General features: G+C 47.6%; 1 long non-coding RNA gene across 1 annotated transcript; it reads right to left on the reverse strand.

The window, feature by feature from the left end:
* Positions 1-2015: 2015 nt before the first annotated feature.
* On the reverse strand, positions 2016-13194 carry LOC150053676 (uncharacterized). The gene is made up of 3 exons (XR_016537880.1): positions 13112-13194; positions 11204-11268; positions 2016-2127 (listed from the first exon to the last, which is right to left on the reverse strand). It is a non-coding gene; the product is annotated as an uncharacterized LOC150053676 (long non-coding RNA).
* Positions 13195-16375: the final 3181 nt, after the last annotated feature.

The raw sequence follows: 16375 nt of genomic DNA on the forward strand, positions 1-16375 counted from the left end.
CTCCACGTCAGACTGTGTCACCGCTGACCCGTGTTCATCTCTGTCTTCTCAGACTCTTTCAATCCAGTCCATCAAAAAAAGAAAGAAAGAAAGAAAGAAAGAAAGAAAGAAAGAAAGAAAGAAAGAAAGAAAGAAAGAAAGAAAGAAAGAAAGAAACTCGAGAGGGGCACTGATGGTTCACGCCTGTAATTCTAGCTATTTAGGAGGCTGAGATCTGAGGACCACAGTTCAAAGCCAGCCCAGGCACTGAAGTCTCCAATTAACCACCAGAAAACTGGAAGTGGTGCTGTAGCTCAAAACGGAGCCTTGAGGGCCAGGAGTTTGGCCTAGCGGTAGAGTGCTTGCCTTGTGCACAAAGGCCCGGGTTCAATTCCTCGGTACCGTATACATGGAAAAAAGCTGGAAGTGGGGCAGAGGCTCAAGTGGTAGAGCTCTAGCCTTGAAAAAGTCCAAGGACAGTGCTCAAACCCCATAACTGGCATAAAAAAGGGTAGCCCTGAGCTGAAGAGCTCAGGGACAGTGCCCAGGCCCAGCTCAAACCCCACAAGCGACAAAAACAAAACTCATTCTTGTTTCCTACCAGGATTTCCACGTTGAGCTGTGAGCAGGATGCCCAAGACTAACACAAATGGAAGTTTACAGATGAGGCAGGAGGCAAGAAGAGGTTCCAGATGCACAGGTCAGCTGCCAGTCAAGGAAATACTCGCTAAATAACATATGGATCCAACCATGAGAAAACTGGTACTAATCCTAAAACTCAGTACTGGAATCCTGTGGGAGGAGGAGACGGGAGAAAACCTTTGTACCAGATACAACTACTAGACATCATAGGTTAGCGCTGAGTGAAAATAACCTCCCTTCCAAAGAGATGCATTTCCTCAGGCTTTCACAATAATTAAACATCATAAATAACCTGAGCTATGCATCCAAAAAGATGGAATTTTGCCAGCTGTCTGAAAATGTCTACCTATGAAGGGGTTGTAACAATTATATCTGATCATATTCTAGTATGAAGAAAGCCTGACAGAGGGCACAGATATGGATAAAGAAGGAAGGAAACACACAGAATAAAAAACAGCAAAAACTCGTTCCCAAATTATTACTGAGTATTGTTGACAGTCAAGTTTAGGCAAAGCAAAAATTGTACCAAGATCTTGGTACCTAATGATCAATACCAATAGCTTTCAACTCCACCCTCTATTCCACTGGACAATCTTCCTGTCATCACCCACCCACTGTGGTGCCCCGGCTGGGAGAGAGGACGAATCATAAGCTACTTCAGGAACACGGGCAGCAGGAGCTTGAAGACCTTCCTCGTAAGAGGTTCACATCTAAGTCTCTGATCTTGCCAACTGAGAGTTTGCTACATCACGTTCATCGGAAGCTGAGATAGGCCAAGGAGTCCCGACACAGCCAAGGCTTGGGCACTCAGGCCTCTGCCCGTGCTGAGCAATCCTGCATGGTTAGGTTTTCCACTGATCAACCGACACCCTTGCGAGAGAGAGAGAGAGAGAGAGAGAGAGAGAGAGAGAGAGAGAGACAGAGAGAGAGAGAGAGAGAGAGAGAGAGAGAGAGAGAGAGAGGCGGGGGGAGGAAAGGTGTCTCACGGAAAGACAAGGCCCAATGTTTGGCACATGGAAGTGGCTAGTGACTTGCTGGTAATCAGATGAAGACGATATTTACAAGTCAGAGGTAAACAACAAGGAAACAGGCCAATAATCATCTTACAGGAAATGATGGAGTGTCTGGCTTGTTGTGTCCTTGTGCATCCTCTTGAAAAGAGCCAATTGGATTAGCCGTCCAGTTGGGCACAGCCAGGTCTGTCATAGGCCTTATTCTCATGATCCTTAAAATATAATCAGACACTTGACCATCCAGTGGTTTCCCTCTCCAGGGTGGACTGGAGCCAGTGGCGCTGGCCCCACGGGTCCCAGGAGCTCCACACGCCCTCCTGACAGGCGCTGCCATCCCCCGGCTGTGCATCATTCCTGCCCGTGTTGGAAGCTGGTCCTCGTCACCCAGTGCTTCCTGGAGGCTCATTTAGGGCTTGGCAGGATGGCGGAGACAGAGCAGCTGTTCGCTCAGCCTCTTTCCCATCATTTGACTGGTTTTTAATCTGCAGCAATGCTTCCAAAAAATGAAAATGGAACCAGGTTAGATTCCCAAGCAGGGCTGACCAAGTGCAGAGCTGGCTGGGCAGCCTGCGATGGATGCCAGAATGAAGATGGATCACTTTGTGCCTGGCTCCTGGCGGGGCTGACACTGGGCTGCAGGCGGCTCTGGGGCGGGAGCCAGGCCACCGGCCAGCAGCAGACCTCCCGGGCAAGGACACATTGTCCCCACAGGACCCAGATGCCCCCGACAACCACCAGGATCCCCGGTGCTCTCTCAGTTGTGACCAGGCCAGCCACCTGGGAGCGCTCACAAATACTATGGAAGGGACACGCTGTCCCCAGGAGGCCCCCACAGGCTATCATTCTAACTTGTGTGTCTCACACAGTTTCCTCCAGGTATTCAGTCTCCTTCGCTGTGGGATAAATTCACATTAACTTAAAATTGCCGCCCTAACCATTCTTCATTGTACAGCTCTGTGACATGGAGCTCTCACACCCAGAATGTCTTCATCTGCCCGTGCTAATACTTGGTCCTCAGTAAAATGGATGCCCTCTACCCCAGCCCCCAGCTCTCACCTTGCCTATCTGTCTTTGAGTTTGATACCTCTGGTATCTCTTATAAATGAATCAGATAGTATTTGGCTTTTCATCTCTGGCTTATTTCACTTAGAACAATGTCTATTAAGGCTTGTCCCTGTGGTAGCATGTAAATAAATTACCTTCCTTTTTATGGGTTGAATGATCTTCCATTGTAAGAGCAAACTACATTTTGTTTATCCCTTCGTGTGTCAATATCCACTTGGGCTGCAACCACGCTTTGGCTGTGGGGAATAATGGGCTATGAACATGGATATAGCTGAAATCTATTTGCAACCCTGATGTCACTCTGGGTGCAGACCCAGGCATGGAATTGCTGAACCATATGGTAATTCTATGCTTACTTTTTTTTTAATGGATTACCACATTGTTTTCTAAGGCGGCTGTACCATTTTACACTTGTAACTGCAACATGAAAGCTATGACTGCTCCATAAACTTCAAAGAAAATAGTAGCCTTCTTACTGGATATGAAGTGTATTACCTCATGGTCGTCAGATTTCCTTTTAAGGATATGAAAGAATGATTTAGGTGTGATGGCTAAAGCCTGTGATCCTATGTGCTCTGGGGCTGGGAATCAAGGACTGTGGCCTGGGGACAGCCCGAGCCCAGAGGTCTACAATACCCCCATCTCAGCCAACGGCCGGACACGGGGGCATGAGGCTGTTTGCCCAGCCACAGGCAGACACAATGGCTGGGTGCTGCCAGCTGTCCTGATGACATGGGAAAACACACGTAGGCCAGCTCAAACTTAACATGAGACCCTACCTCACAACTAAGCAATGTAGCCAGGCACGGTGGCTCACACCTGTAATCCTAGCTACTCAGGCTGAGATCTGGGGATTGATCAAGGTTCAAAGCTAGACCAGGCACTAAAGAACTTGAGACTCTCATCTCCAATGAATCACTAGAAAATGGGAAGTGGGGCGGTGTCTCAAGGGTAAGGCAGTAGCCTTGAGCTGAAGAACTCAAGGACAGCACCCAGGCCCAGAGTTCAAGCCCCATGACCCACAAAGTAAATAAATAAATAAATAAATAAATAAATAAATAAATAAATAAATAAATAACCAATGTAAAAGTGGACCGCAAGTTTGGCTCATGTGGTAGTTTATCTACCTATCAAGCACAAGGCCCTAAGTTCAAACCCAAGGACTGCCAAAAAGGAAAAGGAAGAAGAATATTTGCACATTCCTAAGGCATCTGCCACTGAAGCTCTCCCCCACTCTTTGGCACCACCTTCCAACCAGAACTGGAGGAGGTGTGTTGTCTAGGTGCCTCCGTGTCAACGAGCCAGGCTTCTACCATGGCACAGGTAGAAGGCTTGGCACCTATGTGGTTGGAAGCAAGTGGGTGAGAGAACAGGGGAGAAGGAAAGTCGATCTCTCAGAAGATGCAGGAAGAGAGGAAATGGAAGCCAGAGGGCTGCAAAGTCCCAGTCCTTTGGAGAGAAGCTCTGAAACTTCGATGGCCTCCCTGCGTGTGCCTGCGCAGGGACCTCCTCATTAATTAGCGTCCCATGCATATGGAACGCGGGAGGATGGCGCGCGCGCACAGCCAACTCTGCTAACTCAGCAAGTCATCTGGAACGGAAGCCAGCTCGGCAGAGCCGCATGCTGAGAGCGGGTCATGGATCATCCTTTGCCGAGTAAGAACCCAAGAAGGCGTCCTGTTAATGAGTTCCTGCCACATGACAGACACTGTGCAATTAAACCAGAAGAGGCCAGAACCCAGTAATTAAAGAGAACAGATCAAGATAGGAGGAGCCCAGGAGGGAGAATCAAAAACTAGTATCCCCGCACCTCTGGTAGAGAGAAGACATGTTTGGGACTGCTGGAAGAGTCAAGAGGTGGCCGCTCAGCCTGGCTTCTCTGCTGTTTTTTGGTTTGACTTTGTTTTCTTTTTTTTTCTCCCGTCTGATTTATCTTGAATGCTATCTGCCAATGATGGCATTATATTGCTGATTTATCCTAACCACCCCATGCTTTCTCTCATTCTTAGTAGTTGGATTCTTCTGTACACACACCTCGTTCTGTCCCCCTCTCTCCTCGAAGTGGACGTGGAAGTGGCCACACTGAGATGCTGAGGCCCTTGTCCTGCCAGTCTGCTCCACCTCCATCTTGTCACTAGACAAGCCGAGGGTGGGGTCAGAAATACTCCACCTGCCACATCGAGCTGGCACAATCTGAACACAGCCACCTGCTTCTCACCTCTCCACTCCCATCTGAGAGATGGGCACTCTTGACTTCAAGGTTTCCTATTCAACGGTGTGCCACGTGTGAAGTCCGAGATACATACTCATTCACGTGTGCAGTCACATGTCTCCACTCTGAGAGCCCCAAGCGTAGCGGAATGCTATCCTGTCATTCTCTTGCAAGTCTTACTTTCTAACAAGAGCTTAGAAAATTAGGTAGTAGATCACACTGAGAATTTCTGATGTCTTTTGAAATTAACTGAGCTTTGTGCTCTAGGCGAGCCAATCTCCATGAGTTCTTGCATGTTCTCTTTCCACAGATTCACTCTTCCTATCCAGTCTGATCCCTGCTGCTGCAGGGAATTCTGAGTATGGAGTTGAGGACAAGTCAAAAACATGGGGGAAAACGCCTAGGTGTAATTCTCACCTCCTTGTGTCTCATCCTTCAAACTGAAGACAGAAAGGAAGATGTGTTATTTGAGAACATAGCAACCAAAAGTTTCTCTCTTATGACAGAGCATCCACCCGAGCCACATATACCCAGAAAAATATTGAGAAGTCCAACTCTGTAAGATGGACACTTTGAGGAGAACTGCCTCTGTTCACTCACTCTGAGACTGTCTCCATTCTTCAACCCATTCTAAAAAGTCACTTTCCACTGAATGCAATAGCTCATGCCTGTATTCCTAGCTACTTGAGAGGCAGAGATCAACTGGAGCACAATACCAGCAGTCTAGGGAAATGCTTACATCTCAATGAATAAGAATGCTGTGATGGTGGAAACGTATCCTGGCCAACATCAGACGGCCTATGCCATCTCCCAGTAGCTGGGATTGAGATGAAGGTCTGGCTTTGAATGCCAGTCCTCCTGATTTCTATCTCTAGGGCTACAGGCATGTGCTACCATGACCAGCTGCTGTGAGAAGGGGGCTTGCAACCCAATTGAACATTCTGTTCACATACACCAAACCTCTGTATCAACTTCATCTCTACCTTCATCTCCTTGATCCAGCCGGTCCTTCCCCAGCTTCAAAGAAAGGGAGAAGATAGAAATTAGAATGTAATCTCTCTGGCACATACAAGACCTGGACTCAGAATGGTCCTACAAATAAGATACCCTTCCTGAAAGGGGGATGATAATGAGGGCTGTCTGCTTTCAAAGTAATTCTATTAGTGTCAGTTTTCCAGGAGTAGCAGGTGTGTAATCTCGCTTTCTGAGGCCCCCGCTTCAGTCCGTGGCCTCTGCACAAGGATGCGCTTCCTCTCCTCCTTCCTTCACTGCTGAGCTGAGTGATCTGGAGATGGTGATGTGTCCCTCTTCAGTACCGTGAGGAGGCACAGAGACCCCACACCTGCCAGCCTGGGATGCCAGAGGGATCTTTACCTCATTATGGTTCCTCCTACAGCTGGTTCCAAGGAGGTGTCCTCCAGTATCAACATAATTCTTTAATTTCTCTTTGGACTCATCCTTTGTGAGCCAGCAGTGGGCTCGCTTCCAAGAGCCCATTCTCTGAAGACAGGGCTTGAAGTATTCAAGAGCTTTTCAAAATTAAGTCTTTTCATTTTCCCTCTGTCATCCTGACCTGCGGCTTGCTGTCACCCTTGATCTGTGGGAAACTGGGAAACACTTAAAGCCAGGGAGATGCCCAAACACTCCTTCATTATCCTTAAGAAAGTGATGGAGGGGTGCCAGGATCCTCCTCAGAGCCATTCGTAGATGTGCTTTTTATTTATTTGCAATTCTCTTCATTGCACGCGTTGAAAATGCTGAACATTCAACCTGGGGGTTGCTGATTGTAGAAGCGGGGGGGGGGCAGAGGGCAGGGCTGGATCTGGGCATGGCTGCACACACTCACTCCTCTCCGGCTGAGTCTGTCCCACCCCACTCCTGCTGCCTCTCCCCCAGCTGTCCAACACACACACAGCCCATCATTTGTTACAGCATAAAAGTCCTCTTAATATTTTCAATCATTTCACATCACCAGCGTGGAAATGGCACCCTCAGGAACAACTTGTCCACCCATGTATGTTTTTAACATTGCTGGCATCTTCTGCAGTTTTGTAGAGCTCAAAATGAGCTTTGGTGGTGTGGGCAGCGGTGACAAATGGCTGATTTCTGGGCCCAGTCACTTCCACTCCATCTGGCCCTTCCCTTTGTTATTTTTCATGGCTCAGCCTCTGCACCAGCCGGCCCCTGGTGAGCTCCCACACAGGCCTGGCCTGGCACTCACCAGCCAGCAGACCACGGCCACCCGTGAAGAAACTCCACGGTGACGAGATGCAGCCTCGTTCTTTCCATGGGAGCCTCCAAGCCACCTTTCTATCCCAGAACCACCATGGGATATGCGATCTGCCAGCCAATGCGAAACCAAGGCTGGGCCAGTGGCTCATACCTGTAATCCCAGCTATTCGGGTGGCTGAGATCTGAGGGTCTCGCTTTGAAGTCAGCCTGGGCAGAAAAATCCGTGAGAATCCCACCTCCAGTTAGTAGAGCTGTGTGTGGTTCAAGTGGTAGAGTGACATCCTTGAGAAGAAGAAAGAAAAAAAAACTAAAAGAGAACATGGTACCCTGAGTTTGAGTCCAAATAAATGTGAAATCAAGACTCCAATGAGCCATTTCCAGTCATTTCCACAGACACTCTAGATGGGACCTTTTGTTTTTGCTTTAAGCCAGTAGTGCTTAAGATAACAGAAATGCCAGATTTCTCCTGGGACTGCGACGCTAAGTGGCTTAGCGACATCGATGCAGGAGGTGTGGATCTTGTCAGCGAGTTTGTCGAAAGCATTTAAAATGAGTCACAAATGATGAGCTTTGGCATCTGTCACCTGTGGGCCTGCACCCACTTATCTCCTCCTCTGTAATTTTCCTTAAGAGCTATCTCTCAGGCCATGGAGCAGGCGGTGTTGGTGTCAAGGCAGAAACTCTCCACCCCCAGCTCTTCTTCTCCTCTTCCCATTCCAGCAGAGAATTTCAACGAGGCTAAGTGAAGCCTTGGATGGCAGATCAATCTTTCCACATCAAAGGCTCCTGTTTCCACCAGACCCTCCCTGACTTTGCCTGGGACCAGCCTGCTGAGTCTGGCCAGGCACCGCCCTCCATGCCACTCTTCTGCAGGGAAATGTCCCAAGGGATCCCTCCCAGTCTGGCTCTGCTGAAAGAGTGCAGCACGGGTACCATCTTGGCCAGAAAGGGAGAAAGAACAACGGTCTATGAGATGACAGATCAGGATGAGCAGTGTACCCATCCTGTGATCTTGAGGACATCAATGAATAAAGTAGCCTCCCCCCCACACACACACATAGAAATACTTTCAGGAGCCAGGCATAACAATGAAAGAAAATCCAACAGCAAAGAAAGCATGGTAAGGGGAAGCAAGCAGGGAACATGCCTTTGCGAGGTGCTTCCGGAACTTGCCTTTTGGCAAGGGGTGCAGATCAGAAACGGAACAGCAGAACCCAGATATGAAGACGCACATAAAGCATGCAAGTTCCCAAGCACATAAAACAAATCAAAATAAATCTGTCACATTACTGTATTTACTTCTTTGTCCCTCTTCTGCCGCCTGGCTGTGTCATAAATTTCCAACAGAGGAAGGAAAGGTGGTGAGCGAGTGCAGGTAACATATCCTGAGATTTCAAACATAAATATGGAGTTGTAGGGACTGGAAGCAGCCTGTAATACATCCGCTTCCTTGATGAGTTAATACATTCTCGTAGCATAAGGCATAGGCGAGCTTGACATTTGAATCATTTATGGCTTGGGGGGGAAATGGCAGCAGTCTTATTTTTTCTGGAAAAGAACCCACATGTCTTTATAAGCAGTGAGAGTGTCATTGAAAGTGCTTGGGAGCTTTTCCATTTCAGCCATAAACCATGTGTTTGGGAGCTGGGCCATTTCTGTGGAGGAGTTATTAGTCGACAGAGTTCCAACTGGAGAGCACCCACCATCCCTGCAAAGTGCACCACGCGGCCGCTCTGCCCGTGGCACTGAGCAGATTTCAGCTCAGCACGGTCACTGGAGAATTTAATGGCACCCTCTGGTCCAAACACCATTTCTTCCCTCGGGTGGATACAACGGCTGGCAGGGCAGCAGAGTTGTTGAGATCCCTGGGAGACGAGTCTTCTTCACATCCAGCTTCTACCGCTGTGGTCCACCCTGCACTGGCACCTTGCTTCCCTTCCACGATGGGATCCCACCACCGCAGACAGACAGCCTCTGGGCCCCAGGCCTGTGCTTCCTGTACTCAATGCACAACTCCACACTCCCACATAGCAGCTTTGCCACAGCCCAGCCATATTGTCATCCACCCTCCTCCTGGAATCCTAGATGCAAGGCCCAACCCAAGTCTACAAGCCAGAGTCTAACCCAACCAGATTCTCACGAAAAACACGAGCCCTTGCCCCACTTTTCAATGATGTCACCACCAGGAAAGAAGATATGAAAACGAGAATGAAACTGGAGTGGGAACCTCAAAGACCACCATCCACTACCACCTGATATTCTTTTCCCAGCAAGTCTATTCCCTCGGGCCCATCCACATCTGTTAGATCAGAGTAACCCTGTGGCCTCTCCCCATGGCCTCTCCCAGCCTAACACCGAGGTCCACAAAGCCGCTAGGGCTAACTCCCCACCATGCCATCTGGCATCCAGGCATCCTGAGGCACCCTTTCCTCACCTCCCTTCCTGCACTCAGTGTCTCACGCTGAGGCTCAACAAAGACAGAGCCTCCTCTCTCCTCTCTGCTGATAGTGCCCACAGCACTATCCCTGCCGCATGGTCCAGTGGACTCCGTCACCAAAGCCTCATCTCTTTCTGCTGCTGAATCTCAGACATCCATCTCTGCCTGGGTCAGGTGTTCCCCCCACCCGAGTCTTTGTCCTTGGCTTGGCTTCAAGAAGACTATGAATGGTGTGGCTCACAACAGAAGTGCACGGCTTGGACTTCTAGAAACCAGAACTCAGAAAGCCAAATGCCGGCACACCTGGCCCCTCCTCTTCCTCCTCCCCTGCTTCCCTCAGCATCTTCCAGCCTCGCTGCATTCTACTGTCTTCTAACTCTGCATTCCCATCTTCCTCTTCTTTTTCTCATGAAGACATCAGTGTCTAGATGAGGGCCTTTGCATCCGTGGTTGAGTTCCATGTTCTTCCAGCACGACCTCGTTGTCCTGTGAGTTCATCTATAAAGACCTTATTATTTGCAGTCACTCTAGGTAGGAAGTACTAGCTAGAAGTTAGGCTTTAAACCTGTGTTTGGAGGAGCGTAATTCAAATCACTCACTACCAGCCTCTCTAACCTACCTGTGAGGCTCCTTGCATCTTAAAATTGTCCCATCTCGGCTGTGCTCAGCCTGCCTTTCTGACTGACATTCCATGCTAGCTAACAGGTCGACGCCTGGGTGTTAATAAAGACACCCCTTTCCTCAGCACATCGCAACCACTGCACATCTTACTGCCATCGCCACCAGATCTCCACCTTGGCTCAGATCCCCACATCTCCGCGCCATGTTGGGGCACTTGGTGTTCTGTCGGGTGTCCTGGCCTGCAGCCAGCGTCCTTCTAGCCACTGCAGAGTTTCGTGCTAAACACAGACCTGAACCACCAACTGCAATGAACAGCATCTTTACTGATTCCAAGCTGAAAACCATAAAGCTGTTGATAGGGTCTGTAAGCTCAGGATGCCCTGCACACTCTACCAGCCCAACACAGCAGTCCACCTCCTTGCCGCTAGCCTTTACCACGGCAGCCCTGCCTTTCAAAGCACGCACTGTCTCACCCTCCAGGCTTCAGCACAACCATCGCTGTTTCTGAGAATTAGCTCTGGAATTGGGGACTTGCTTGGGCATCTTGCCGTGTGCCCCCAACAAGCCAAGCCGTCAGGTCTGGCAGGGCCTGCTCTCTAGTGCCAGGGTCCCATGAGGATGCACACTTCCCAGTGACAGTAAGTGCCTGTCACTTAGCACCCACCAGTGCCCGCTCCATGTCTTCACACGAGAGATGTTTAAGAATAAAAGGATGTGCAGAATGAAAGGAAACCAGATATGCCGCTCCTTGGCTCCTCATTCAGAATCAAGTCAGACTCAAAAGACTTTCCAGGACAGCATGGAGTCTAAAAGGATTTCTGGCTGAAAGCAGTGGCTTGACAGTTAATTGCCTTGTAAACTGCTTGTGAAGCATGCAGCCAGGGAAATGTGCTCAACACTTACCCATCAAATGGGAGAGTCCTGAAGGACCGTTACCGTAAAACACGCTGTGGGTCTGCACCGTGTGAAACTTACTCGTTCTATTTTCATAATGTAACTTACCTGGTCTGGTCTTTGGCCTTCTGAAGTAGAAGAAGATAAACCAGTCAGTGTGTCATCAGTTCTTCCTTGAATTATTAAGGAGAAAATATCCAACGTGGTTTGGGATTGGCCCTACTGCTAAGGAGCCCTTTACCCAGTGTATTCCCATAAAACCACTGTGAGCTCAGTGAAGGGAGCTTCAAGTGAGGCCTCATTCACTGGAAGCCAGGGACCCACCACTCAAAACTCACCCTCCCGAGTGGAATCCTGTCGGGGTCTCCACACAGAGCTTCTTGCAGAAAGGGCCAGGGGTGGGGTGAGGGGTTTTCCCCATCCTTCTGCAGACCTGCCACACACTGCCTCAGCCAAGGTGCTCAGCTGTCTCCATATCAGCCTCCCGCCCTGGATTGCCACCATGAAGTCCTGTAGCCTGGCACCACGCTTGTGCCCCACGCAGGGAGTGTGCAGGTGGATGAGTCTCACATGGTAGCCAGGCAATGTGGTACCAGCACATTTCACACCGTTCTGTGAGCCCACGCCTATACATCTTGACTGCTGAATGTAAGCACTCAGGAAATTTACCCTGCACACTCAGACACAAGAAGCCCTGTATCAGACAGTGCCACACATAACACATCCCAAGTCCGGGATGCTCCCATCCTTTGTCGTCAGATCCCATTTACAGAGCAAACGATTCCCCATGTAACCAGCCACGAACAGATGATTGCAATAAATGCGCCATACAACTCATAAAATCTAAAGTTCAGCATCACACACACTCACAAAGGCATCTATAAATAAGTTGTGGAGAACAAAGCTAGCACAAGGCAGCAATCCAGAATGGGGAAAATGGGCTTGGAAGGTGAAAAGAAATTCCCCAAAGCCCAGACTTGCAATATACTTCACCAGCCTGTGCTTTCCAGAAGGAAATGGAATAAACTGAAGTCCAAATGGGGAAGCAAGTTGGCCAGGTCTCATGAGACCTCCTGAGAGGAAACGCCATGTGTCTCCCATGGAGGCTTACCGGATGCAAGCACATGCAGCTCACGCTTGCTGGAAACACAGCAATTTTCTGAAAATCTTCCCACACATCCTCTCCCCGTGCCTCTCTGACTGCCAGAGGCACATCAGAAACAGAGGAAGAAGAAGGATGCCACTCCAAGGATCATATCAAACACTCACAGTGTCTGCCAGTGGAAGTCACACGTTTGCGAAGCTCTACCCACTGAACGATATCGCTGTGTGACGTCGCTAAGGGCAAAGGCAAGGCTGGTGCCCACCTGGAAAGCAATGGGTGGCAAATCACATCACAAGGCTCTCATCCAAGAAAAGTGGATGGCATCTATCCTTGGTGTCACAGCGAAGGAGCCAAGACACTTCCTGGTTCCTTTTAAAAATTTGCACCAGGCCAAAAAAAAAAAAAAGCACACCACGTGCTCTTCTGGCAGACACATGAGTTACCTGCATCTCATATGGACCTTCCTAGAAGGCACATTGGGTTGACGTGGACAAGGTCAATGCAGACTTACACACAACCATGCCCAGCCCAGTTCTCCTTTGGCACCCATCAGAGCATTTCCTCCTCCTCCTCCTTCTTCTTCTTCTTTCTCTCTGTCTCACTCTGCCTCTCTCTCTCTCTCTCTCTCTCTCTCTCTCTCTCTCTCTCTCTCTCTCTCTCTCTCTCTTTCTCTTTCTCTTTCTCTTTCTCTCTGGAAAACCATCCAGAGAAAATATTTCTTTGCAAAATCTCGCCCTTTCTCTGTTCAATGATCACTGTCGTTACTCAAGGGACTAAGAAATTGTGAGCCGAGCCAATGGCAAGCAAACATTGTACACTGCTGTCACAGACAGACTCATCATGAGGCCCTTCACTGGGCCTCAGAGCCTGAATCCTTGAAGAGCACTGGGGCTGTGTCGGGCTCCTCTCACCTTGGGGTGATGGCACAGGCTCTACTCCAGCTGGCCGTCGAGACTGTGCTACACAAGCTCTGCTCTACCAGGCACTGTCTAAGAGTCCTCATATTAGGAGCTCAGTAGAGTCCGGTGGTAGAATCCCGTGCTTTGCCTTCAGATTCACAATTTATGACATCATACATCACTGGGAAATTCTATAGCTCAGAAACGTATGCTGACCTTTTAGACCTATTTTCCTTAAAATTCACTACAGAAGCCGGGTGAGGTGGCTCACGCCTGTAATCCTGCTACTCAGGAGTCTGAGATCTGAGGATTGTGGTTCAAAGCCAGCCCGGGCACAAAAGGACCTGAGACTCTTATCTCCAATTAACCTCTAGAAAATAGGAAGTGGGACTTGGCTCAGGGGTAGGGCAGTAACCTTGAGCTGAAGAGCTCAGGGACAGCGCTCAGGCTGAGTTCAAGCCCTGTGATACATAAAAAAAAAAATTCAGGGACTGGGAGTTTGGCCTAGTGGTAGAGTGCTTGCCTAGCATGCACGAAGACCCAGGTTCAATTCCTCAGTACCACATACATGGAAAAAAGCCGGAAGTGGTGCTGAGGCTCAAGTGATAGAGCTCTAGTCTTGAGAAAGTCCAAGGACAGTGCTCAGGCCCTGAGCTCAAGCCCAGGACTGGCATAAAAAAAAAATCACTACAGAAACTTGTTTCTTAATACCTCAACACCCAGCCATCTCTGAAACACAATGCTGAACTATTTTCTGTTTAAAAAAAAAAAAAACATTCACTGGTTTCTTGTAAGATGTAGACAAGGCCATACCAGCAGGTAACTAAGAGAGAGGTGATCTGGAATTCACCTGGAATCATCCATCAAAATAACTAGAGGTATTTGGTTAAAATCATGCAACATATTCAAGAAACCAAAAAAATCTCTAGACAGAGTAAGTTGAAAATGATGGACAGTTAAATATTTTATAATCGAGCTGCCAGAAGTCAAAGATGATCAGATTGTGAAAGCAGTAGGGACATGAACTGAGTATCCCCAATAAGATTAACAGCTGATTTTTTAATTGAAACCCAGACGCGTAGAGGCAATAGGATCATATATTCAACGACTAAAAGAAAAAGTCAACCAGTAATTCTACATTCAGAAAACCGTCCTCAACAGTAAAGGGGAAATTGGTGCTCTGGATAAACAGAAAATAAGGGTGTACACTGAATAAAAAAAACCTGCCCCAAGAAAAATACTAATAGAGTCCTTCAGAATTAAATTTTAAAAATTAGGCAATTTGCAATAACTCAGACATACAATGAAAAAGAGAAAAATATGAATGTATATTTTATTTGTAACATTTTCCTATGTTATCTAAAAGGAAACTGCATAAAGCAATATTTGTAAATTCATATTATGAAATATATAATAAAGAAATAACTACCAAATTATTCTTCATATTTATATTATAGAATAAAAGAAAAGAGGAAATGCAGCTAGAGATAAAAATGCTCATACAATATTGAAATTATTTGACGTTAATCTGAAAGATTATTATAAACCCAAATATTAATTGTAACACATAGGTTGACTACCAAAAAATGTCAGCTTATAAACAATAAAATAATGTCAAAGGTAGACTAGAAAATGTCTAACACAATAGAAAGGCAACAGTGTAAGAATAAAGGAGCAAAAAAAAGAAATATAGTTTACAGAAAACATGTTAGAATGTAAGACATAAATCACCTTATCCAGCAATTTCACTAAAAATAGATTTTAAAATACAGTTAGGGATTCTGAGGCAAGAGCACAGAACAGATGATTCCTCCACACACTATATGAATGAGAAGAATCAGGGAAACCAAGGAAAGAATAAATTCCCACGAGAGAAAAAGAATAATAACAGGGAGTATAAAATAGATGACAATGTGGCTAGAGACATGGAAAAACAGAACGGTGAGGCAGAGGAAAGCAAGAAACAGTCTGAAGCTTCTACCCTGGGTCTCTGCTGTGGTCAGGGAGCCAAATCCAGAACCATAGGTAATTCAGAAACCTCTGGTGACAGAAACCCAGTAATCCTGGCAATCTGATAAGTCTAAAATCCCAAAACGCAGGAAACTGAGGGTAGAGATTGGTGTAGCAAGCCAGCACGGGGGAAGAAAATCATTTTGCTCTTCCTTATACCTCACAGAGCTATGCCCATGTACCATCTTAAAGGTAGGCGGTGGGGGGTGGGGGCGGGGCCTAAGGTTTGAAACTGAGCTTCTCTGGGCTCTGAAAACAAGGAATCACTGCAAGCCAAGGAGCATCAAAACAACTTTGCCACAGTGTCCTAGTGAGAGACAGCCACCAGAGGCAGACATGGACAGGAGGGCCAGACCGTGGTCTGCTAAAAAGTTTAGGCAGTGGGTATCTCTCAGGAGTCAGTGGCCTCACTTCCCTTGACCAGACGCCAGCACCTTCACCTGAGGATCCCACCTGCAAGATTTAGGAATCCAAAGCAGAGCCAGCGGTCAGTGGATTAGCTGGACTCCAGTGATATGGTAAAATAAAATTCTGAGACCAGGTCTGGTGGATCACTTTATTTTCCCAGCCTCTTCCTTGCTACCAGGCTGGGTGGAAAAGTGCTGAAAGGAATGGTTGAGTGTTGCGGTTCCTCAGTTCTCCACCTCCAGAGAACATGTTAGTGCTCAGGGCTATTTTTTTCTTACGTTTGTGGAAACACTTGGGGGACCTTGGCTTGCATAGATGCTGAGTGCAAGTTCTGGAGCAAGCAAGATGTACTCCACCAACAGGCTGAAATTCTCTCTGGAGCCAGCCACGGTTCTGAGTAGGAGGGAGAGTCTAAGCTGATAATGGGTCGTTTACTAACCATCCATGAGCTGTTGGAACGGTGCTATTCCTCTAACAGAAGTGTGTTTTCCCTTCTCTAAGGGGTACTGGAAATTGAACCCTCCAGAGAAGGTTTCTCTTACTAACAAGCCCCCAAATAAAACTGGAAGATGTTTCCATCCCAACTGATGCACTAATCACAACTCAGAAACACAAGATATATGAGAATATCAATATTGCAACATGAAAACAACTGAATCCTAAGGTATTATAATGATTGAAATGCCAGACAGAGAACTCAAAAGTCAACAGGGAATACAATTGTCGATTGTGGATAGCCTCTTTCCTGTGGGCCATCATCAGGGAAATAGCGCAACAGAAAGCCTCCTTGGATTAGGATGCGCACAAAAGTATAGGCAGTGATGATATAAAACTCAAAATCACTGAATCTGGAATCTC

Source organism: Megascapheus bottae, chromosome 15, assembly GCF_031878675.1.
Source record: "Megascapheus bottae isolate mThoBot1 chromosome 15, mThoBot2.hap1, whole genome shotgun sequence".
NCBI classification, from domain to species: Eukaryota; Metazoa; Chordata; class Mammalia; order Rodentia; family Geomyidae; genus Megascapheus; species Megascapheus bottae.